Genomic DNA, 24,850 nt, shown 5'->3' on the forward strand with positions numbered 1-24,850 from the left:
TTTCACGACTTTAGGGAAGTGTAAGAGGAGGCTTGAATTACTGCATATGCAGAACTGTACTTCCTGCCTGCTGAGAGAGAGCTAAAATAACTGTTACCAAAGCAGAATATCCTTCTCTCACTCATTTACACATCACAATGACCCTTCTTCCTTATTTCTAGCACCTATATCCCTTTGACAGTACTGGGAAAATAGACAGTAGGAATTTCCAGCATCTACAGTATACTCCCAAGCTACATCCCATTCTTAAAGAGCATCCGTCAGCAGTTCTGTACCTATGAAGCTGGCTGACCTGTTACATGTGCACTTGACAGCTGAAGACATCTGTGTTGGTCCCATGTTTATATGTGCCCACATTGCGGAGAAATGTTTTAATATATGCAAATGAGCTTCTAGAAGCTCCAGGGGTGGTGCCATTACTCTTAGAGGTTCCACGTTCTCAGCAACTGCTGCGCCCTCTCCACTTTGATTGTCAGGGCCAGGTGTGATGGCATTTATACTGCCTGGTCCTGTCAATCAAAGTGCAGAGGGCGCAGCAGCTCATTTGCATATATTAAAACATCATTTATCTCAGTAATGTGGGCACATATAAACATGGGACCAATACAGATGCCTTCAGCTGCCAAGTGCACATATAACAGGTCAGCCAGTTTCATAGGTACAAATATGCTGACAGATCCCCTTTAAAGAGCACCTGTCACCGCTCCTGACATGACTATTTTAAGAGCTACACGCGTTCCCCTTGTAACAATTCTAGAGCATCTATTCTTCTGGCTCTATGTTGTGTCATTCCTTTATTATTTCAACTAGAAGTTGTGAATACATTTCTAGCAGTCTTCAGTAAGGGTACAGAGGGGAGGTAACCAGTTGGGGGGTGTCCCTGCACAGTCTGACTCTATCCAATTAGTGTTGCTGGTCTCAGACTGTGCAGGGACACCCCCCAACTGCTTACCACCCCTCTGTACCCTTACTGCAGACTGCTAGCGATTCATAACATCTAGTAGAAATAATAAAGGAATGACACAACATAGAGACATAAGAATAGATGTTCCAGAAAAACAGGTATGTCAGGAGTGGTGACAGGTCCTCTTTAAGGCAGTTAATTAGTTAATTCTCATATGTTAGGGAATATCTATTATAAATCTATTTTAGGCAGAAATATTTCAGCTATTATCTTTTATTTTTGAGTTCCAACTACAACATTTTGTTAAATGCAAGGAACAATTAATCTACATTATAGTTGTTCATAGAGTTAAAGTGGAGTTCCCATCTCAGGCATTCATGGCTAAGATTGGCATGCCTATCGTAGGCATTGGCCAGAGGTTGCTAGATTTACACAAACAGCTACGCAGACTTCCAGTGAAGTGAATGAGAGCTATGCAGACAGTGCAGCACAGCCCCCTTGGTTGTTTCCATTAACCTAGCCAACGCATATAGACGTGTAGGGCAGGTAAACCAATCTCAATGGCTGAGATGCCAATACCCCTTTAATTAAGCATCTTCTTTTTACACATAATTATTGGGCACATCACCCTAACAGCCTATATGCCCACTGTCACTAAATAAAATGTTAATGTTTGAAAAAATTGGCTTATTAAATAGGGTAGGTGCTCCCTGTCAGGGTATTACAATCACACAGAATGGAATATACTCATTATGGTACTTTGTAGTATTTTCCTCATATAGCAAATTACTAGTAGAGAAGTCCTTGTGTTCTGTTCTGCTGTTTCCCAGTTATAACAGGGGCTGGTTGTCCAATGTTGGCAAGCGATTTTAGTATCGGCAGGCATTGTCGCCAAGTTTTTTATATTATTACACCAAATCACATCCTTCCCCTTTCACTACTGAACTAACTGTGTGCCGTCATAGTTCTGACATGATTTTCATCCACATGAAAGCTCAGTATTAGCGGTGCTATTGGTCTTTCACAAAGGGGAATTTAAATAATCAAAGATGAACATGTTCCACCCAGGAAATGGAAGTTGCAAGATAAATCCAGGGTGCCACCAAATGAAATAGATCTTACAAACCATCTAGAGTGACAGGGCTTGTAGAAAATAAATAACCATAGTCATTTTATTGTAATATGCCTCATTTATGGCAGTTTACCTTCACATAGATAGATATATACCATAGATAGATAGATAGATAGATAGATAGATACTGTAGATAGATACTGTAGATAGAAGATAGATAGATAGATAGATAGATAGATAGATAGATAGATAGATAGATAGATAGATAGATAATAGATAGATAGATAGATAGATAGATAGATAGATAGATAGATAGATAATAGACAGATAGACTTGGACCCACTCAAAATCCTATTCCAGAACAGGGCCCCATAGTGAACAGAGAGAAGTTGTGCAGCCACCTTCTGTTCACTGCTATGGGAGTTATGAAAGTAGCCGAGTGCACTTGCTCAGCTATTTTCGGAACTCTCATAGTGATAAATGGAGAGCACCCCACACATTACTACAAGTGGTGTGCTCTACTTCAATTCTGGGGCCCTGTTCTCTACATAAGAGCATGTCCCAGAATGCCGAAAATAGCCATGTGATGACTGGAATCCCATAGAGGTGAATCCGGGACCCGTAACTATTGCTAGTACGGGGCCCCAAAATTAACGAGGTCACACCACACAAGTGCAGCCACCCTCCATTCACTTCTATGGGAATGCTGAAAATGGCTAAGTACCGCCTTAGCACTTTTCAAAAGTTCCATAGAAGGGAATGGGAAGCACACCATGCATGAGCGGTGCGCTATCCTTGCTTGGGGGCCCGGTTCTCGAGATAGGTTCAGGTCCAAAAGGTGGGACCCGAACCTATCTGACATTGGCAGCATAGCCTAGCGATATGCCGCCAATGTGTGAGATGGGCCAGCCACATTAAAGTATTTTTATAAAGATACGTGAAACGAAGACAACGGCTTGTGTACATGATGTACGTATATTTCAGCACATATTTTGCCCAGCCTGCTTGGGAATATCTTTGATTGTCAGATAACATATTTTTGCTTTATATAGCTACCCTTCATATCATCAACATTGGCTGCAGAACGAAAGGCTCCCAGATGCTATGGTATTGATTCGAATCATCCTGTGAGATTGCTGCCAAATGTTTAACATGCACTGTGTATTGATGATGGATTGGACACGTGTCAATGTTACCTTTGCATTATATTATATATATATATATTATTTTGCATGTTTTATGCAATTAAAAATATTTATAGGTCTCACCTTTAAAGCAAAAGGAGCAGATGTTCAATGGAGAGACTTTTTGAGGGAGGTTTATCAAGTGCCCTGCACCAGAATAGTGGCACGAAAAAGCCAAAAAAAATTAATTTTTTTAATAAATTTTGATAAATTGACCCCATTGACTGAGAAATTCATCATTACCAAAGAATGGAGAAATGATTTCTTACAAATGTCCATGCAGGAACCTCACAAGACTGGGTAATGAAAAGAAAAAGAAGACTCGTGAGCTGAGAATGAACGATGAATCATATTTTATTCATTATTTATGTATGTGAGACATCCATATATCCAGGACACACTTGTTTCCTGAACTGCCAAGTGGAGTAAACCAGTTGTACAATGCAGTGCTCCTCTGGGAGCGTTAAAAGTCTAGGTCATATTGACTGTAATAGAAAAATGGTCAATATTTCTGAATAATTTATTTTTATACTTGTATTTTATTCCTGGTGTGCTATCATACAATGCATGCATACAGAACTGTTGCAGAAAATATAGAAATACAGTTAAAGGAGTTCTGTAGCTTTTACTTACTGATGAACTATCCTCTGGATAGATCATCAGCATCTGATCAGCGGGGATCCGACAGCCGGGACCCCCGCCAATCAGCTGTTTGAGAAGGTTGCAGCGCTGGCAGTATCATCGCCGCCTTCTCGCTGTTTACCTGAGGCCCAGTGAAGTGAGGCCGGACGGAACTGAAAGTTCGGGGGAGGCCGGCATGAGGGGTTTTGTGGGGCGAGGGCTAGGGTTAGGTTAGGGTTAATGAGGAGACGTGAGGCGGGGAGTGGTTAGAGAAGGGGCGGGGGGACGAGGTTTCAAATAGGAAGGGGGGCGGTAAAACGGGCCCCATTTTAGGAGGAGCAGGAGACGGCATCTCCCCCCCTCCCGCCCTTGTTTGTTGCGGTTGCATTGGTGTACCGGTTTTGCGGATGAGGGTGTCGCAAAGTTGGTATCTTTAAGACTGGATTAGGTTTTAAGGGGTTTTAGGGAATGTGCTACTGACTGTAGGGAGGTGCGTTTGTCGCGGCAGTCGTGGCGGGGGGAGGTCATAGAAGCTGGGGCTACTGGATGGTACAGGTGAATGAGAGGGCCGCAATGGTGGGGCTGGACTCTCAGAGTTGGGGCACCTGGTTGGCTTGGTGTGGCGTCCATCAGTTGGTGTCCCCGAGCTTGTGATACGCGGCTGGGGGCAAGATGGAATTGCCGTGGTGGTTTTTGGCCGGTTAAGGTGCATTTAGGCGGCTTCTACGACCTCCCTCATCAGTTCTAAGTCAAAGGGTTATGTCATTATCATTATATTTATTTATGTTGTTTATGTTATTTATATTATTTAATAAAAAACAGCTGCTGTGGCCGATTTAATCCAAAAAGTGGTTGCGTGTGGTTATTTGGGTTGGTGAGAGGGTTGGATGGGTTAGTTTAACGGGTGGTTGAGGGCCCGAGCTTAGCCAATAACCCTACTCATGTCATGACTAGTATTACTGGCCTGGGCGCGTCTAAGCCCCATTGAAGAGAACAGGGCCAGTGTTACTTGTCTGCCTCCAGGAAACAGCGATAAGGCCTTCTGAAATAGCTGATCGGCGGGGGTCCAACATATCAGATGCTGATGATCTAGCCAGAGGAGAAAAAGCTACATAACCCCTTTAATTATAAAAGTTTTACATATTTTAAATGGGCGGAAAGGTAAATCCGGTACCACAGTAATACTGCATATTAATGAACTGCAGTAAGAAGTTGAACTATCTGGTTTAAGAAAATAAAAAAATCACATTAACTGGGGATTGAACAGAACACTTACATTCCTTGTCAACCTCTCAGCTGCACATTCACCAGTTCCTGGGCTTCTCAGTCATCCAAGGTGGCTGCACCGCTTCTCAGACTACCTGGTGCATACTGTGCCTTTGGTATAAAGATAATTCCTGCTGCCCTTAGATTAGCCAGCGCCGCTCACTTGAAACACAGAAGATGTCCAAATCTTTTCACGATATCTTTTCCACTGCTGGTTTTGGCTTTCATATGCGGCTGTAGGCTTTATGTAGTAAAATATGTGCATAGGAAAATTCCACCTAGTGTATACCTGTGATAGAAGGTTAGAGGACAGCGTGAACAGAACCTTAAATGTAGAAATGCCTATTGTACAACAACAACAACAAAAAATGGTCCAAAGGTGCGGATGTAGATATATATATCTTCAAGAGATAAAGCCACCCATGGTGAGATCCAGGCTGTCACCTTTTACCACCTGTCAACTGATGAGTTTAGAAACTTCTCCTTTCATTTCAAACTTTTCTGTCTCCTGACTGAACAGGTCAGAAGAGGGGCGGTAGTCAGAGGAGAACATGTCATAATCCTTGAGAGCTAAGACTGTGTAGAGGTCCTGTCACATGTAGATAATGACAGCAGAGGCCCCTATGGGTCACTTGATTTGCAACTGCTAATTTGATGGCACATAAAGTAGAGCTTACCTGACTGAAACTTAGATGTCATGTCATAATAGACTTCCGGACTGAAACCCACCTATGATGTCACAGTAGCTGATCTTACAGAATTATCATGTCACCATGCTTCTCTGACAGAAATGAATTTGTGATGTCACAGCAGAGTTTGTAACTGAAACCCACCTACGATGTCACAGTAGCTTACCTTACCGAATTGTGATGTCACAGAGCTTATCCGACAGAAATTAATTTGTGATGTCACAGCAGACTTCTTGACTGAAATCAGCTTTGATGTCACAGTATCTTATCTGACAGAGTTGTGATGTTACAGTGCTTATCTGACAGAAATTAATTTGTGATGTCACAGCATATTTCCTGACTGAAACACATCTATGATGTCATAGTGCTTAACTGACAGAGTTGTGATAATACAGTGCTTTTTAGACAGAAATGTATTTGTGACGAGACGTCACAAATACATTTCTGTCTAAAAAGCACTGTATTATCACAACTCTGTCAGTTAAGCACTATGACATCATAGATGTGTTTCAGTCAGGAAATATGCTGTGACATCACAAATTAATTTCTGACCTGACTGAAACCTAACTGCAGTAGTTTTGATGTTACATTTATCTGACAAAAATACATTGTGATGTCACAGTGTCTCACCTGACTGAAGATTCCTTGTGATGTCACAGTACTGTACTTGATTGTATTTTATTGTAAAGTGAATATACAGAATATATGCAGAATTTTAAATATTTTCACTAGAACACGCTCAGCTAAAGTCACAGCACCTAAATGGTCCTATTAGAGCAGCAGTGACAAATTCCATCCCCAACAAGCTCAAGCCAATCAATGGGTCACTGAAGTAAACCAAACCCTTAAAGGGGTTGTCAGTTTTTTTTAAATTAAAATGGTTGACCATTTCTTAAAATGGCTAAATTGGGCATGTCAACCATGGTTAAAGGGAACCTGTCATCACCTTTATGCTGCCCATACTAATGGCAGAATAAAGTAGAGACAGGTGAGTTGATTTCAGCGGTCTGTCATTTATAAGTTACAATCATTGCAGACTGGGCCTGGAAAAGAGTCCGGGCCACTAGAGAAGAGTCCTGGTTATTCATGAATTCCTGCTCTCCTGCCCACCTGCTGATGACTGACCGGCTTCTACCTAGTTTTCTCCCTTTCTATCTAGGAGAGAACTGCCAATCATCAGCAGATGGGTGAGAGCAGGAGATTAGGAATAACCAGGACTCTTCTCGGGTAGATTTGACTCTTTTTCCAGGCCTGGGCTGCAATGATTATGATGCTGATTCTCGCCAACCACTTACTTTTAGCTGATGGGTGACACACCGCTGAAATCCGCATTTCTGTTACTAATTTATGCTGCCCTCAGTGAGGTCAGCATAAAGTTGATGACAGGTTCCCTTTAATGATAAACAAAAATGTACTGAAAATCAGCTCATGAAAGTCAGATATTGTTTTTGAATTGTGGTTCAACAGGATAATATAAAAAAAAAAGTAATGAAACTGGCCTGGAAAAAATGACGGTACCTTTAACTTAAAATTTTGAGGCAATCACACGGTTTCTGTAAGTCTCAACGAGACTTGTCCACAGGTATTTTGGCCCACTCCTCGTGAGAAAACTGCTCCAGCTGTCTCAGGTTTGAGGGTTGCCTTCTCCAGACTGCATGTTTCAGCTCGTTTTTTTAACGGGAGGGCACCAACAAAAATCTTGTCCACGTGTGCATGTGCCACAAAAGCTTCCTAAGTTCCAAAGCATATATCGAACACATCCATAAGGCCCCATGTACTGGCTCTGTGCCAAATGTGTAGTTTAGGTGTACACCGGTCCAGAATGTGTCAAAATACTTTTTTTTTTTTATAGGTAAGCATAGTCTGCTTGGATTTCCTCTAAAGAGGGATACAGTACAAAAAGTTTTTACAATGTAAGTCAGTGAGCATAGAGTTCTGTACAGAAAGAAGTGTCCATTTTCTTGAGAATCCTAAAAGTGGGGCTTTATTCAGACATATATCCATAACCGTACAAGTATCCAAACAATACTTCTTCACAACCAATCCTGATATAGTCTGTATGCTTTCCTGTGCACAATGGCCGACGGGGAGATGTTCATATACAACTGGAGTCAAGATACATTTCATACAGAGAGCCATCAGTTCATATAGAGAGCCATCTTCTCTATACAACAGAAATGACCGGTGCCCGTCAAGCTAGTACATTGCCTTTGAAGAGTATTAACATGAACAGAGGAAATGCCAGTTTTTTTTATAAATATCAACATATAGACACATTAGTGTCAGTTAAATAAAGACTACATTATTCTAAGTGCTATTTTATCAATATTATGGGCAAAAGAGACAATAAAGAGAAAGAGAGGCTTAATACGGAATTAAAACGGTTATTACATGAGTCTCTCATAATAAAGTATTCCCCCATGTGCTATAATGGCTTCTTTTTTGTCTAATTGGCTTTAAATATTTTCTTTTAATTGGCCTTGTAGCACACTGCCGTCGTTTGTTTTCCAGCCATACTGTACTATACTATCCAGGCATATTTGTTAGCAGGTTTTGGCAGTAGCAGCTTAAGGCGGATTTTGCAAAGAGGATGACTTACAGGCCAGTTAAAGCAGGAAATATGTGCTGGATTACTGTAATTAATCACTGTGGAGCTAGGCATAGACGAGAGGAAGGGGTGGGTGTTGGAGGGGGTCATTCTGCGTGTATATAGATGTGTATATACAGGCTTCTTCCGAGATGCTATAAACAGGATTTGCTCCAGTGTGGATAGGGAGCAGCGAGGACTCTCTTCTTTTCCAAGCTGGATGCCTTTATTGTGTAATGATGTGAGTAGCCTTTGTACAAATGCCGCTATCAATTAGTTATGACGTAAAAAGCTTTAGACAAGCTTGGGAACAATCTGCTTACATGACAAACCTCTGTGAATCAACACAATGGACTGATTAGGAGGCCAGAGACTTGACCAGTTTGACGCACAAATGAATTATTTCTAGAAGAACTCATCCAAACTCATCTGAAATGTCTATAAATGCAACAATATCTTTTAACAAAAAGATCTGTACTCATTGCATGTTCTGATCCATACAGCTTCTTAGATCTGGATATTTGCAGAGTTAAAGTGGTTGTCTGGTATATTCTTTTTTTAAAGGATAAGACTATTGTCAAATAATAAAATAAGTTATACCTTACCGATCCCACACCACTCCCATTCCGATGCTTTCTGGTCCCTAACATCTCTGCTTCATGGTTCCTCTTGATATACAGGAAATAACCAGTTATCCAGTTACTGGCTGCAACAGTGGTCCAAATGGGTGGTGGAGATTGGTAAGGTAAATATGACTTATTTTTATAAAAATTTAACTTAGCCAGATAACACTTTAATGTAGGCACCCATGTACCCACAGTAACAGACAGTGGATATGGACCCACTGTACCAACTAAGCAATTTAGCTTTGGGTTAGACCAAAGTGCATTATTCAGATGGTCCCCTGGTTTTCAACCTTTAATCCCTATACAGGGATGTGGCCTTCACTGCAGGGGAGCCACCATGCCACTACCTCTTGGAATAGTCCCGGTGTAGTTGGCGGCTGATTGATGGGGGTCAGAGACACCAGTGCATAGCACCGAGGGAACAGATAGTACTCGTCAGGAAACAGGCAAAAGCAAGGACAGGCAGCGGAGGGTCAGAGTCAGTAAACAGGCAGTTTGGTACACGCGCACACAGACAGAATAAGCACACCTTATCTAGGACTAGCAAGCTAGAATACCTATTGCTCAGGTACCCTCCCCTAGGGGAAGTTGCCCTAATTTCCGTGAGGTGGTCAGATTGGAAAGATTAGGGTTCACGTGTGGGCCCTTTAAGAGCCAGGGAATGTGCACACCCTAACAGGCAGACACAAGAGGCCAGGAAGAGGAGAGCAGGCCACAATTTACAGCACAAGAGGAGCCGCTGGACTCTGGCACCTGGCTCCCTGCTGGTGGGTTGCTGGATACCAAGGGCCAGCAGCATGGTAAGAGATGCGGTGCCCATGTGCCAATGTTCCCTTGATTTATTGAAGAAAACCACTTTATTCTAGAAGAAAAAATATATATAATGTAAGTAAGGTTCTTTTATGCTAGTATAGAACACTGGAATGTTTTCATCTGGTTATATAGATTTGATTAAAATAATGGTATGTGCCAAAATAATGTAACTGGATTAACTCAATCGAAAAAATAGAGGTGCACATTTACTTAAAAGGGTTGGCTTATCTGGGACATTGATGGCATATTGCTAGGATATGCCATCAACGTCAGATAGGTGCAGGTCCCACCTCTGGGACTTTCTACTATCTAGAGAACGGGGCCCCTAAGTAGGAGAGCACACTGCGCATGCGTTTCATAATAAAAAAAATCCAGTTAAGTAAGAGGCACTAACTACTTGCAGGTCTCTTAATAAATGTGTCACAACTTGTGCTGCCCAGGTACCACAATCTGTCATCTGTCATAGCTGGTGTAGATTTCATTTAGAATGGTAGTTTTCTGGTGTAAGCGATGGTATATCTATTGGGCCAAGGAGGCCTTTTAACAAGTCCACTACTTTTTTAAAAGGAACGTGAGTGCTAGAAAATTGTGAAAAGTTGTAGTTTTTTTGCACAAAATTTTTAAACTTTCGTACAGCAGAAACCTGGCATAAAGCTTTTGCTCATATGCCCCAAAGTGTTGATTCTTCACTGTTCTATAGATTCAAATGTTATTTAAAAGTAGGGTTATATTTAATATGTCTGTAGATTAATGGTTTATGACTTGTTCTGGCTGAAGGAGGGAGTGTAATGTTGAGATTTAATAAGCATTGGTCTAGGGATCGGTCCACAACAGTAAAGGTCCCAGATTATTAGAACAGTAGTACTTCCACTGCTATGAATATTATCAACTACTAGCAATGTTCTCACCAAGTGTCCATTCAGCGCTCATCTTCTGAAGCCAAGGGTTATAAGCCATAAAGATATATTTATTGAATGTCTTGATTGCTTAGTCCATATAACACTCAGAATGCATAACTTCCAAACTCATTGGGATGCAATACCAGTTCCAATTTACCCTGTTGTACTTAATATTTCATGAATTGCTCCCATACAGTACTCAGAACAACATCTCCTGAGAAAACAAACAGCTTGATGGGTTTGCTGTATATTTTAGTGAAGCAAATGTATCCATTTGGTTAACATATGCAGCTATTTATGTTATTTTGTGTCAAAAAATGTCACATAATAATTGCATTCCGGCTTGATCTTTCATAGTTGATGGAGAAATGTGCACGCCGTCAGGAAGCTTCAAACATCTACAAGCTTCAAAACTACCCGTGGCATGTTTAATACAACTGGCATATAATGATGTGTCAGACCGCTCTTTGGTTATTCCTGTACCATTTCATCATGTTCATATTTCATTTATCTGCTTTACTCAAACATTGCTCTCTTCACCTTCACCGCAGCCTGACTGGAGTGCGCCTTGAAGGTCATTCCAATATTTACGTAAAATAACACTTTAACTTATCTTTATGAGCGTTAAAACCAATGCCTATGATTGTACATCATCTCATATATTTAACGCCTTCCCAACGCATTTATTTTCTTTTTTTTTCATTTTTGTTTTTTACTGCCTTCCTTCAAAGAGCCATAACGTTTTTAATGTTCTGTTCACATAGCTGTATGAGGCTTGTATTTTGTAGGGCAAGTTGTACTTTTTAATGACACCATTTAATATTCCATATGATTTAGTGCAAAGTTGGAAAAATTCTAAATGGAGTGGAATTGTAAAAAAATGCAATTCCACCACAGTTTTATGGGATTCCATTTTATGGTGTTCATTATGCAGTAATAATGACATGTTCTCTTTATTCTCCGGGTCAGTACATTTACCAAATTTAAATAGTTTTTCTTATGTTTAAGGCTACTTTCACACTTGCGTTCGGTGTGGATCCGTCTGGTATCTGCACAGACGGATCCGCACCTATAAATGCAAACGATGGTATCCGTTCAGTGCGGATCTGTCTGCATAACAGCTTTTTCAGATCTGAGTTTTCACAATTGTGAAAACTCAGATCCGACAGTATATTCTAACACAGAGACGTTCCCATGGTGATGGGGACTCTTCAAGTTAGAATATACTAAGAACTGTGTACATAACTGCCGCCTGCTGCCTGGCAGCACCCGATCTCTTACAGGGGGCTGTGATCCGCACAATTAACCCCTCAGGTGCCGCATTTTTAAAAACTTATTTTTGGATCGCCATATTATGACACCTAACTTTTTTATATTTTTGTCTACAGAGGTGTGTAAGAGCTTGCCTTTTGCAGGGTGATCTGTAGTCTTTATTGATACCATTTTGGGGTAATAATGACTTGTTCATCACTTTTTATTCCGTTTTTTTGGGAGGAGGCGAAGTGACAAAAGAAAAAAACCAAAAACGTTGATTCTATTTTGCTTTTTTTTTTCTCCCTTTACAGTGTTCACTGTATGGGATAATTACTTTCATATTTTAGCATATTAGTCTAGGTATTTTTGGATGAAGCAATACCAATTAATTTTGTTTATTATAAAATCAGGAAAGGGGGGGTGAGTTTCATTTTTAATTCTTTTTTTTTTTTTACATTTAAAAATATATATATAATTTTTTCAAATATTTTATTCTTAACCACCCGTAGGGGACATCAACATGAAATCATTAAAGGGGTTTTCCCATAATAGTTACATTTTATCTAAAGCCCTCAGCTTGTCTCTTGAAACAGAAGAATCATACTTACCTGTTCCCTACTGCTCCAGTCCGCCACGCTGCCCCCGCTACCTGTTTACATCCGGCGGTGCATGGGCACAGTCATATGCTCTGCTGCAGCCAATAACTGACTTCAGCGGTGATATGTCCACAAGCAGCACATTACAACTGTGACCATGCCCATGTACTTCCGAATGTAAATAGTACAGGGACTGGAAGATAGAGGCAATGAAGGCAGCATGGTGGAGCAGGTAAGTAATGAATCTTCTGTTTTAGGAGGCTGCAGTTCTCCAGTGGCATCATACCAAGCACGACGCTGTAAATTGTATAGTGGCTGTGATTGGTATTTGGACTTATGCCACACCTAACACTAAGGCCAGTGATTGGCAACAGTGGTCACAGGACCTCATCAATTCCTGTCTGGCACAGATTGAAATGGCTGGAATGGGAGAGATGAATGATTTTTTTTCCCTCTGGATACACTTTCCATACATTTTGCTTCTCACACTGACAATCTCTTTAACCTTTGGTTATGTGAACCTCTATATCAGAAAAGCAGTGCCACGACTCCCTGTAAGGATATATTATGAGTAGGGATGAGGGAATCACATAAAACTTTATTCTAATACAGTACCTTGGAACCGAACCCGAGTTCCGGAAATGTTTTTTTACAGTACAAATTAATTTATGAAGTTATTGTGCGAAGCAATAACTTCGGCTCATCAGAGCCAATACATTCTAATACTGTACGGAGCTCCTGCTCTGTACAGTATCAGAACAAAGTTTTATGCGAATCGACTTCGGATGTTTCATCCGAAGTCGATTCGCTCATCTCTATTTATGAGATCTGCACAGAATGACTAAAACACCATGGTGTTAAAAGCTGGATGCTTATTTTTGGACTATTTTCTTTATTATTAAACCACATGTATTTTGGGCTAAAACATTTTTGTAACAGGCTTTTTTTTTAATCAAAAATGGTGCTTCTTTTGGCTTCTATATTTTTTAATCTACATAGCCAGTAGGAGACCAAACTTTGATACATTCATCAGACTAGCTGATGGCTTGTTCTCAAGTCCCTTTCTGACCAATTCTGAAGTTCTTGTGAGCTGATGCATGACCAAATCAAAGTTAAAGAGGACCTTTCACTTGTATAAACTATGTGAACTGAGTATGCTGCCATATAGAGCGGCGCCCGGGGATCTCACTGCACTTACTATTATCCCCGGGTGACGCTCCGTTCTCCCGTTATGCCCTCCGGTACCTTTGCTCCTTAAGTTATAGTAGGCGGTGTCTTCTCTTGTCCTGTGGGCGTCTCCTTCTCCTAGGCTGCAGCGCTGGCCAATCACAGAGCACAGCTCACAGCCTGGGAGGTTTTTTTCTCCCAGGCTGTGAGCTGCGCGCTGCGATTGGCCAGCGCTGCAACCTAGGAGAAGGAGACGCCCACAGGACAAGAGAAGACCCGCCTACTATAACTTAAGGATCAAAGGTACCGGAGCCTATAACGGGAGAACGGAGCGGCGCCTGGGGATAATAGTAAGTGCAGTGAGATCCCCGGGCGCCGCTCTATATGGCAGCATACTCAGTTCACATAGTTTATACAAGTGAAAGGTCCTCTTTAAACTTGAAGACACATAGTTGCTGTACTCACAAAACGATTGCACATTTTTAATGAAGACTGCATAATTGCGCTATTAGTCATTTTAGATGAATTGGTTGTGGAGGTGGACATAGCCTTGAACATTTTCTGCAGGCTTGCAGCCACTTACACAGCTGCTCAACATAAGTATATGTCTCTTTATGTATTGAGAGTGTTGGTCATTTGATAAAATCATCCATATTGTATATCAGCTGCTGGTTGCAGAGCATGGATACACGCTGACACACCATCCAGTTTGCACAGAAAGACTGGAATTGCTTTTAAGTTATTTTTAGTGAATTTGTTGTAAAGAGCTTTTTCTGCTTATTCCAGCTTCACATGTTGTACAGATGATACTTTCCATGGAATGCTTTAACTGGCTGTATTTTTCATCTCATGACAAGATGAAGTACCTTATACAGATGTTTCCTTAAATAGCTGCCTGGTTTTGATAAGTTAAATTGGCTGATTTTCCATATAGTATAATGACTCACGGAATATATACCTCCATTGCTAATGCTAATGACTTAGGCCTCTTGCACACAAACGTTTTTTTTTTCCCGTTTACGTCCCGTTTTTTGCATTCCGTATACATTCCGTATTCGGAACCATTCATTTCAATAGATCCGCAAAAAAAACGGAAGGTACTCCATATGCCTTCCGTTTCCGTATTTCGGTTTTTCTGTTCCGTTTAAAGATAGAACATGTCCTATTACTGTACGCATAACAGACAAGGATAGTACTGTTCTATCAGGGGCCAGCTGTTCCGTCAATGTACACAGACGTCATCCGTATTTTTTGCGGATCCGTTTTTTGCGGACTGCAAAATACAGAAAAAGCCAAACGGTCGTGTGCAAGAGGCCTTAAAGTAGCAGTTTTAGGCTGGATAGAGTATGGGGGATGTCTTGATAAATATCAGAGTTAAGGTAAATTGGACATCTGCACAGTTAAAGCTTGCTGGGATGGAACCACTTGTATGATACTGCCATACTAAAAGGGGTTTTACGAACCCCTTGGCCGAACCGAAGTTTCTCCAATTGCCTTGAAAGTTGGTATAGAACTCAGCCCCCAGGACTCATCATTTTTAGCAAAACTTGTTATCGCTTTACGTTTATTTTTTATACATTTTATTCCTCCCCCCTCCCAAAGCTGTGGGACGCAATGACAGCAGTAGTAAATGATGTCTAAGTGACTCTGACATACATATGGGTAAATGCACCCAATGACAGCGTTAACATTCAGCGTCTTTAAAAACACACCGCACTGGCACATGTGTTATGCTTTTTCATATCCCAAAGCTTCCAAAAATTGTCCCTTATCAGGGGCAGATGATGTTTAAACACACAGTGTTATGGGATAAAAAATAAAAATAAAAAAGTGGCTTGGGGGACCAAGCATCCAAAAATGATGCCTTGACAGGGTCGGAATGCTTGCCCGTACGACACTCACAAGTGTTGTTTGTCAGAAGAAAAAATGGCTTGTTGTGAAAAAGACTAAAACAGTATCCCTTTTAATTAGGAGCAGCAGCAGTGCATTGTGGAAGTGGAAAGGCTACGGATAAAGTGCCATTCAGCTGCAATAGTGGCAGCAGCATGGAACATACAAGACGGTCTATGGGTAGAAGTAGCAATAATAGTAGTACAGTAGTGATAGTGGCAGCAGATACTTTGCGTTAATGGTGGTGGCAGTATAGGATTAACAATGAGGAGCAGCAGCAGCTGAGGCAGCGGCAGAAGCAGCAGCAAACATATTGTACATGTTGACAGAAAGGCAGCAGCATGATAGAAGCAGCAGCAGCCTTACAAAAGATGATGGCTAGCAGGTTGCAGTACTGGTATCATGGTGGCGGTGGGACGCCGGAGACGCCGGCAGCAGCCGCCATACAGAAAGTGATGGTTGGCAGGTCGCATTAGTGGCATGATGGAGGCGGTAGCAGCAGGCGTACAAAACATGATGGTTGGCAGGTCGCATTAATGGCATGATGGACGTGGCATCAGTAGCCGTACAGAAAGTGATGGTAAACAGACAGACAGCAGTGGCATGATGGAGGTGGCAACAGCAGCCATACAGAACATGATGGTTAGCAAGTTGCATTAGTCGCACGATTGAGGCGGCAGCAGCTGTACATAACTTGATGGTAGTCAGGTCGCAGCATTGGCATGATGCAGGCGCCAGCAGAAGCCGTACAGAACATAATGGTAGACAGACAGACAGCAACAGTGGCAAGATGGAGCACTGCCAGCAAGGCTAGATCTATTCATCGGAATCAGTCGGAGTGTGAAAATCCTCCTGAATCCAGGCTTGGTTCATTTTGACAAAAGTGCTATTTTGGACACTGGCGGAGGACAACTTGGTCTGTTTGGATCTCACTAGCCCCCCCCCCCCCCCCCCCATCCCCCATCCCGGTGCTAAAAACCCTCTCCAAGATGACACTGGAGACTGGGCAAGAAAGAATAAAGAAAGCCTGTTAAAGTTTGGGCCACTGTTCCAGTCTGCCTGCCCAGAAATCTATGGGATCAGGGAATAGGATATGCGACAGAGACTGGCCATAGGTTAGGTGGACCTGAACCTGGGCGTTAAAGCGGAAGCTGTCGGCTTGCTAACTGACCTCAGCCTGGCGCGCATGTGGAAAAACTCATGTTGAGGAGACTGAAATGGCTGCTGCTGCTGTTGCTGCTACTGCCGCTGCAGCTTCTGCTGCTCATGGTTGCAGGAGGCGTGTGACTTTGGGGGAGGGGGGGCAGAGGGGCCTCCCTTTCAGACACACATGCTGGTGGCAGGTGTATGCTCACCATAAGCTGTGGCAAGCTGCGTACACAGTGTTTATTGGTAATAACGTAACTTGTCCTTCCTTTCTGCGAGAGGAAAACATTCCTCTATCTTGCCCTGATAGGGTCTAAAAGCATGGCTATCCAGTAATCATCAGACTGCTTGAGGTCAACGATAAGCCTGTCAGTGCATAAGCAATCGAGCATACAGGTCGCCATTTTGCCCAGCGTGCCCGAGGAGCCACTTCTTTCTGTCTCCGCCCCGCACTAAGACATTCGGGTGTGTTGGCCGGTTCCATCCTCATCATTGTCCTCTTGCTCCTCTACCTCCGACTCCACCTCTTCCTCTTTCAGTCTCAGTTCCTCCTTTTCATCATCCCCATCTTCATCATCTTCCTCCTCCATGGCAGATTCCCTTTGTGGGTCCCCAACAGCTATAGTACGGAGAGCAAGATGAGTCAGCTGTTCTGCTTCTACTGTGGTCCCCTGCTGCATGAGTGTCAGCACCTGTTCTATAAATATGAGAGGGATGACATCATTCATGCCACAGTTGTCCCTGCTGACAAACTTTGTAGCCTCTTCGAAGGGCTTCAGCACCCGACTGGCGTCTCAGATGAACTGCCACTGCCTGACCTCAAAGCAGCACATGCTTCCTGCTGATGAGGCTGTCTGGTGCATGACAAAATCGTTCATGGCTTTCTGCTGCTCGTATAGATGCTCGAACATGTGCAATGTCGAATTCCATCGAGTTGGCACGTCGCAGATTAAGCGGTATAGCGGCAGGCCGTTCTGTCACTGCAGGTCCACGTAAGAGTGGCTGAAGTGCTCCAAATTCTCCTGGATTTGCCAGCACCTTGCACAAGTCAGTGTACTTATTTAGAAAGCGCTTCACCACTAGGTTCATGATGTGCACCATGCAGGAAGCATGTGTTTTTTCACCCAGGTTCAGGGTGAATATAATCAACGATCCCCTCAAAAAAACTTGTTTGTGAACACAGAAATAAAGGGAAACAGATTTAGGCCTAAATTTGTTATCCCTCACAGATACTTTTGTGTGTTGGCGTGTGTATTGGTGTTGATCACCTACATGCTGATTTGATTAAATTAAAGTCCCCAAAAAATAAAATTTCAACCGTTTGTAGAAATGCCTGTAAATTAATTTAACAGATGATTAAGGGATAGGCCTCAAGCTTAATTTCACATTAACACTCACAGGTAGATTGTTGCCCTACCCAATGTTTTGTAGTACTCACATATATATGCTGGTTTATTTACATTTAACAATCCCAAATAAAAATACAATTCTAACTGTGTGGAAATGGAATTAATGGAAACAAACGATTGAGGCCTGATGCTCAATATCTCGTTATGACTCATAGGTAGATTGCTGGCCTAATGAAATTCACGGAAACGGGCAATTGAGGCTTGACGCTCAATTTCACGTTAACACGTTAGTTAGATTGCTGCTATACCATGTGTTTTGCTGCAGTAATTATGTATATCTACATGTTAAATTGAACCCCCCACCAAAAAAACAATTAAATTGCAACAGTGTGGAAACTGAATAAATATAAACAGACGATTAAGGCTTGACGCTCAATTTCATGTTAACACTCATAGACAGATTGCTGCTATACCATGTGTATTGCCACTGTAATCACATATATGTGCTGGTTAATTAAATTGAACCCCCCCCCCAAAAAAAAATAATAATAATTTTATTACAACCGTGTGCATATGGAATTCATGGAAACAAACCATTGAGGTTTGATGCTCAAGTTCATGTTAACATTCACAGGTATATTGCTACTATACCATGTGTTTTGCTGCACTAATCACGTATATACAGTGCTCCGGACAAAAAAAAATGACCAGGAGCCATTGGCTCCTAAACTAAAAAATTTAGGAGCCAAATTACATTTTTTAGTCGCCAAATTTAAAATGCATATAATTAAAAAAAAAGGACTTTGAGAAGATGAGACGCAGGTCACAGTAATGAGCCAGCACTACATATAGGAGAATACAGCAGCACATGCCTCTCGCATCCAGGGACTTCTTCTGGGGGACAAGATGACTAAAAATGGCGAATTGCGTGGTTTAGAGTTTTTTTTTTCTGTTACTGCCTTCACCGAGCGGAAATATTTTTTAACATTTGAATAGCTCACACTATTTGGGACGTGGCGATATGTAATATGTTCTTTATTGTTTGTAAATTTTATATGTAAAACTGGGAAGGGGGCCATTTAAACTTTTAGTATTTTGGTGTTTTTTTTTACTTTTTATTTAATAACCATTTCTTCCCTTAGGCACTAGAACCTGGATCTTTTCAGCCCTTGTGCTATTCACCCTGATAGAGCTCTATCAGGGTGAATAGGACCTCACACATCTCCCTGCTGCCCTGTGCACACAGCAGCAGGGAGCTGAACATGGCAGCCAGGGCTTCAGTAGCGTCCTGGCTGCCATGGTAACGATCTTAGCCCCAGCAGTGTAATCTGCCACTGCCACCACTGGAGGGGATGGGGACGCTGTGGCCACCATATAACAATGGGAGGGAGACGGGGACGACTTGTGGCCAGTGATAATGGGGGACGACTTGTGGCCAGTGATAATGGGGGGGGGGGGAGAGGCTTTGGGAGAGCGCACTGCACCACCAATGAATGTTTAAAGAGGACCTTTCGTGGGTCCAAAGAATATGAACTAATTAGCAGGCTGCATAGAGCGGCGCCCAGGGATCTAAGTGCACTTACTATTATTCCTGGGCGCCGCTCCGTTCGTCCGCTGTGGCCCCCGGTATTTTCAGCATTCAGAGGAAGGAGGAGGAGACGCCAGTGTCTCTCCGTCTCCATAACAGCAGCGCTGTCCAATCACAGCGCAGAGCTCAGAGCCAGGGAGAAAAAACCTCCCTGGCTCTGAGTTCTGTGCTGTGATTGGACAGCGCTGCTGTCAGGGAGAAGGACAGACACTGGCGTCTCCTCCTCCTTCCTCTGAATGCTGAAAATACCGGGGGCCACAGCGGACGATCGGAGCGGCGCCCAGGAATTATAGTAAGTTCACTTATAACCCTGGGCGCCGCTCTATGCAGCCTGCTAATTAGTTCATATTCTTTGGACCCATGAAAGGTCCTCTTTGACTCATTTATACAAGTGTCGGCAGCGGTATCACAGACCCGGCCTCAATAACAGGGCATGCGATCTGGGGCACCTGAGGGGTTAATGGCCGCGGATCGCCTGCCCTGTTATTGAGGCCGGGTGCCCGGTCTGTGATACCGCTGCCGACACTTATGTTTTACATTCATTGGTGGCGCAGTGGCGACAGCTCCTCCCCTCCTCCTCCCTGCTATCTCCCCATTGGTGGTAGTGGCGGCCGCGTCACAGTGGAGAGGGAGGGACTCCTTCCTTCTCCACTGTGCCGTGTGCTAGTGAAGAGAACTTAGGCTGCGCAGGATCGCGGCGGGACAGTCGCAAATGGCGACAAGACTAAAAAGTCTTGTCGCCATCTGCAAATTTTAAGGCGCATTGGCGACCGTTTTGGTCGCCATCTGGAGCCCTGATATATGCTGCTTAATTAAATTGAACCCCCCCAAAAAAATATATTTTCATTGCAACCGTGTGGAAACTGAATAAATGTAAACGGACGATTGAGGCTTGATGCTCAATTTTTTACGTTAACACTCACATGTAGATTGCTGCTATACTATGTGTTTTGCTGCAGTAATCACATATATATGCTGCTTAGTTAAATTGAACCCCCCCCCCCCCCCCAAAAAATGAAAAATAAATTGTTTGCAACCGTGTGAAAACTGAATAAACATAAACAGACCATTGAGGCTTCATGCTCAATTTCACGTTAACACTCATAGGTAGATTGCTGCTATACCATATTCTTTGCTGCAGTAATCACCTAAAACTGACTGTCCCTAAGATCGTTTTTCTACACCTAACCAACCTCTTTCACAACCCAGCACAGAATGGGGTTCTGCTCATTCTGCTAGGGCATCTCCCTGCCTCCTGCAGCATTGATTGGGTCATCCAGGCTGTGTTTTATCCTGGGAGCCAATCAGGGTAAGCCCACACCCCACTTCCTCTCAGGGTCATGCGAGAGCCATTCTTCTTCCTCCCTAGTGTGAATTTGTACGAAACAAACCTGAAAAGGTTCGGGTTCGTCTGCCATCCCAAAAATAGTTCTGGTTTACTCATGCTTAATTGATTGTATAGAAAACCTACTACATGTAAGCCTAGTCTTAGATATATGCTTGTGTATCTCTTGAAAGGAGTTGTGGTGCAGCTCTGTAGTGAGTGGCCAGAAGCGCCTCTGTGCAGTGAAAAACTTCAGTGGGCCGGATCATATTAGGAGGGAAACAAAACATAACTTTTATTAGGTTTTAAAATTGCAAGGTTCAAGATTAGGGTTCAGTCCCCAATTAATGGAACAACTGTGTTCACTGTATGGTAGCACTAGGTCCAGATATCGTAAGAGTATGGAGATCAGAAAGTCCTGTTATTTCCTAAACTCTAGCTGGTATTCTACACCCTGACCCAGACAAAAGAAGAGCACCCACCCCAATAAGGTCAATGCCTGGACCGGAACTGGAACCTATTCCCTGTACTCTCTATCGCACCCTACAGGAGAAAGAGCTTATAGTGTGTAGGGTGCGATAGAGAGTATAGGAAATAGGTTCCAGCGCTGGTCCAGGGGTCGCCTATATCGGGGTGAGTGCTCTGCTTTAGTCCAGTTCAGGGCTTAGGCACTACATACCGGCTAGATTTAAGGGAATGACAGGACTTTGCTATTATAACTGCCAATCCTTGGACTAGTGCTACAGTACAGTGAAAACATTTCTAATTCAGCCAGTCTTCAATGGTTTTTAAATAGTATCTTGGACCCTACAATTTTAATGCAGACCTAATAAACGTTATGTTTTAAGTTTTTCTCCTAATATGATATGGTTATGGTAAAACTGGAAGGTCAGCTATTAGAGTATACAATATGCTCTCTTTTGAGCAGTTAAATTATTTCTGAAAAAATTCTGTCAAGCTGCCGAGTTAAAATAGCATTTCAACCTTTCTTTTTTGGGATCAGTCAGGGTCCCAGTTTTACCAATCAGAAAGTAAAGGCATATTCACACAATATGCCATCACGTAACAGTAATACCCCTTTAAGATGGATTCGTACAAATCTGAGTTCAGAGTTATAAGTGCTTATTCCAGATCACTGGAATTTTCCTCTTCCCTCTAGAAACCCTTGTAAGAGCCTCCTGTAGATCTCTAAATTCTTCTTATGACACAGTTTATTGTTGGGAGTAAGCAAGAATTAAGGTGCCAGGGGGATCAATTTGCCACACTTAGAGTGCCCATTAAGAGTCTTTTGTATTTTTATGTTAAAGGCTCCCACAGCACATGGCCTTTCAATGATGAAGTGTCTACTGCTGTTATTATAGAGTATATGATGGATCTAATAAAGGAATCACTTACATTTTTCACTTTGTCCATGTATTTTCAATGTCACATCCAGTAGGGATCAGGGATAGCTATATCATCTATCTATCTATTATCTATCTATCTATTATATATCTCCTATCTATCTATCTATCCATCCAAGAGCACGTCTTTAATGCAGTGTAGGAGTGTCAGCAAACGGACCTCGATGATGCTTGATGGTCTTAAAGGATAACTGTCACATTTAGACCCTAATTTCAATTTTCATATATGTAGTTACTAATAACATGATATTCCAGAATCAGTTACTATTAGACTGACTTACCCCATATTTAATAAGATTCAGCCCTTAGCAACCAGTCTGCATAAAACTGCAATTTCACTATTCAGTTAAGATGGCCGCCACTGCCCTCACCCTGAGGCTAATCCCGCCTGCCCTCACTAGCCAGTAACAATAGCCCCCCCAAAAGTGTCAGTAACCAGAGCCCTCCCCCCTAAAGGGTTAATCTCCTGCAGCACAAAGGGGTCCTCTTACCACATGTTGCTTTCATTTATACACTGAGCAGATGGCAGATCTCCCTTCCCTGTTGTGCGCTGCTTCAACTCTGCATTCTCCAAGTCTGCTGAGTGAGGGAGCGTGTGCCAAGCGCAGGGACAGGGAGAAGTGCACACAGCCCAGGCACTGTTATCAGCTGCTGGGGAGGACCTGGCTTTAATCATTTACTTACAGTCCCTGGCTGTCAGTGATCTGACCTTGCACGCAGCCTGCTTCTGCGTGCTCCGTCCTTCAACACATACGGACCATGCCTAGCAACCCTGTTTTAAGCACAGGTAAAAGTAGGCAGTACAGGGAACAAAAATGTGGAATTAAGGGGTAATTGAATACACAGTGAAAAGTTGAAATAGGGCCACCAAGGAGATATTAATCACCACAATCCAATACTCAAAAAAATAAATACAAATGACAGCTATCCTTTAAATATTAAAATGAAATCTGCAGCACACAAGTAGGTTCCAATTACTAAAATGGTTTATTCATCCATATCAATGTGACATTCTGGTCCTGTCACAGAGGATTGAGAAGACCGAAATGTAGCATTGACATGGATGAATAAACCATCAGGAACCTTTTGGAGTACTTTCCTCCCTCCCTTCCTTCCTCCCTTCATTCCATCCTTTCTTCCGTTTTTCTTCTGGCCATGAGATAACTGTTGAACGACAGATCTTTCTCCATTTCAGTCAGTAAGTACTATAATTCAGTTCTTTAAAAGGGTTTTAATATTGGATTTTAATATTGATGACCTATCCTCCGTGCGAGCGCAGCCTTCCTTTCATTTTTTACGACATTGCAGTGGTGAGCAGGTGTAATTACAAGCTGTCCCATTCCTCTCTATGGGGCGGCTCGTTCCTATGCACTTGAATAGGAAGGATCCCTTCCGCTGAAGTGAATGGGACGCTTGTAATTACATCTGCCCACTGCTGTGATGTCGACGGCAAGCAATTCAACGACGAAGAGAAGGCAGGTCATCAATATTAAAATCCCAGAAAAAAAACTTTAAATCCCTAAAAATAAACTTGGATACTACCTAGCTGTGAGCTCTTTTCCCCTCATAAATTGGGGCACATGCATAGGACAATTTATGCTCCATATTTTTTTCCATATTACAGTTGAAAGAGTTGTACCAGATTGAGAATGTTTCACCTATCCATGGTATTGGTGATAAGTATGTGATCACGGGATTGGTGATAAGTATGTGATCACTGATAGTATTTTACATTTAGTTATTTCACAAGGTTATTGTGCTAGATATCTGTGGTTTCCACTCTACTACTTTGTTATGGTTGAAAGAACATGAAATACCTTTGGATTGTTACAGCTTTGTGTACAGTAAGTCAAATACGATCATCTGAAATGTACTGAACTTTTCACTGCTCTTTGTATGTAGGCTTCTAGTTTTGATAAGTAATTACAGCAATGTGCTCAAGGCCTCGGGGAAGCTGTGTAGCAGTAAACATTTCAGTTCTACGTGACAAGGGGATCACTATCGGTTCAGACCATGGAACACCAGCTTTAATTACTGATCATCTAAACGTGGCCATCTCCAACCAGCCTAAGGCAATGCTGGCTACATTGTCTTCACCCTCAATGAAGGGAAAAAAGCCTGTATGCATGGCCAAAATTTTCATTCAAACACAGTCTCAACTCAGTATTTTTTTAAGATCAAAGTGTTAAAGTATAATTTGTAGACGTAGAATAAGATGAGTACAACAGTGCCTATAAAACAAAAAAGGTGTTACGTTGCCCTTTCTTGTTTGTGAAGTTGCACACGTAGCCAATTTGCTACTTCCATCTAGATAGACATATAGTAGCAACATCCAAGAAGACCACACCCTGTTCAAGTGTTGTCTCAGATTGACTTCTAGTTTTTTACATAACATAATTTCATTGATACGCAACCCCATGGCCAATAACTGGAGGTTTGATGTTTTCCACTTAGAGGCTATATGAATCTTAG

At 42.3% G+C, this 24,850-nt stretch overlaps 1 protein-coding gene across 4 annotated transcripts in view; it reads left to right on the forward strand.

The window, feature by feature from the left end:
• Window positions 1-24,850, forward strand: part of ABLIM3 (actin binding LIM protein family member 3) — a 236,793-nt gene that overhangs the window by 102,904 nt on the left and 109,039 nt on the right. The window lies entirely within an intron of this gene.

The sequence above is a fragment of the Bufo bufo genome, chromosome 1 (genome assembly GCF_905171765.1).
Source record: "Bufo bufo chromosome 1, aBufBuf1.1, whole genome shotgun sequence".
Classification (NCBI taxonomy): domain Eukaryota; kingdom Metazoa; phylum Chordata; class Amphibia; order Anura; family Bufonidae; genus Bufo; species Bufo bufo.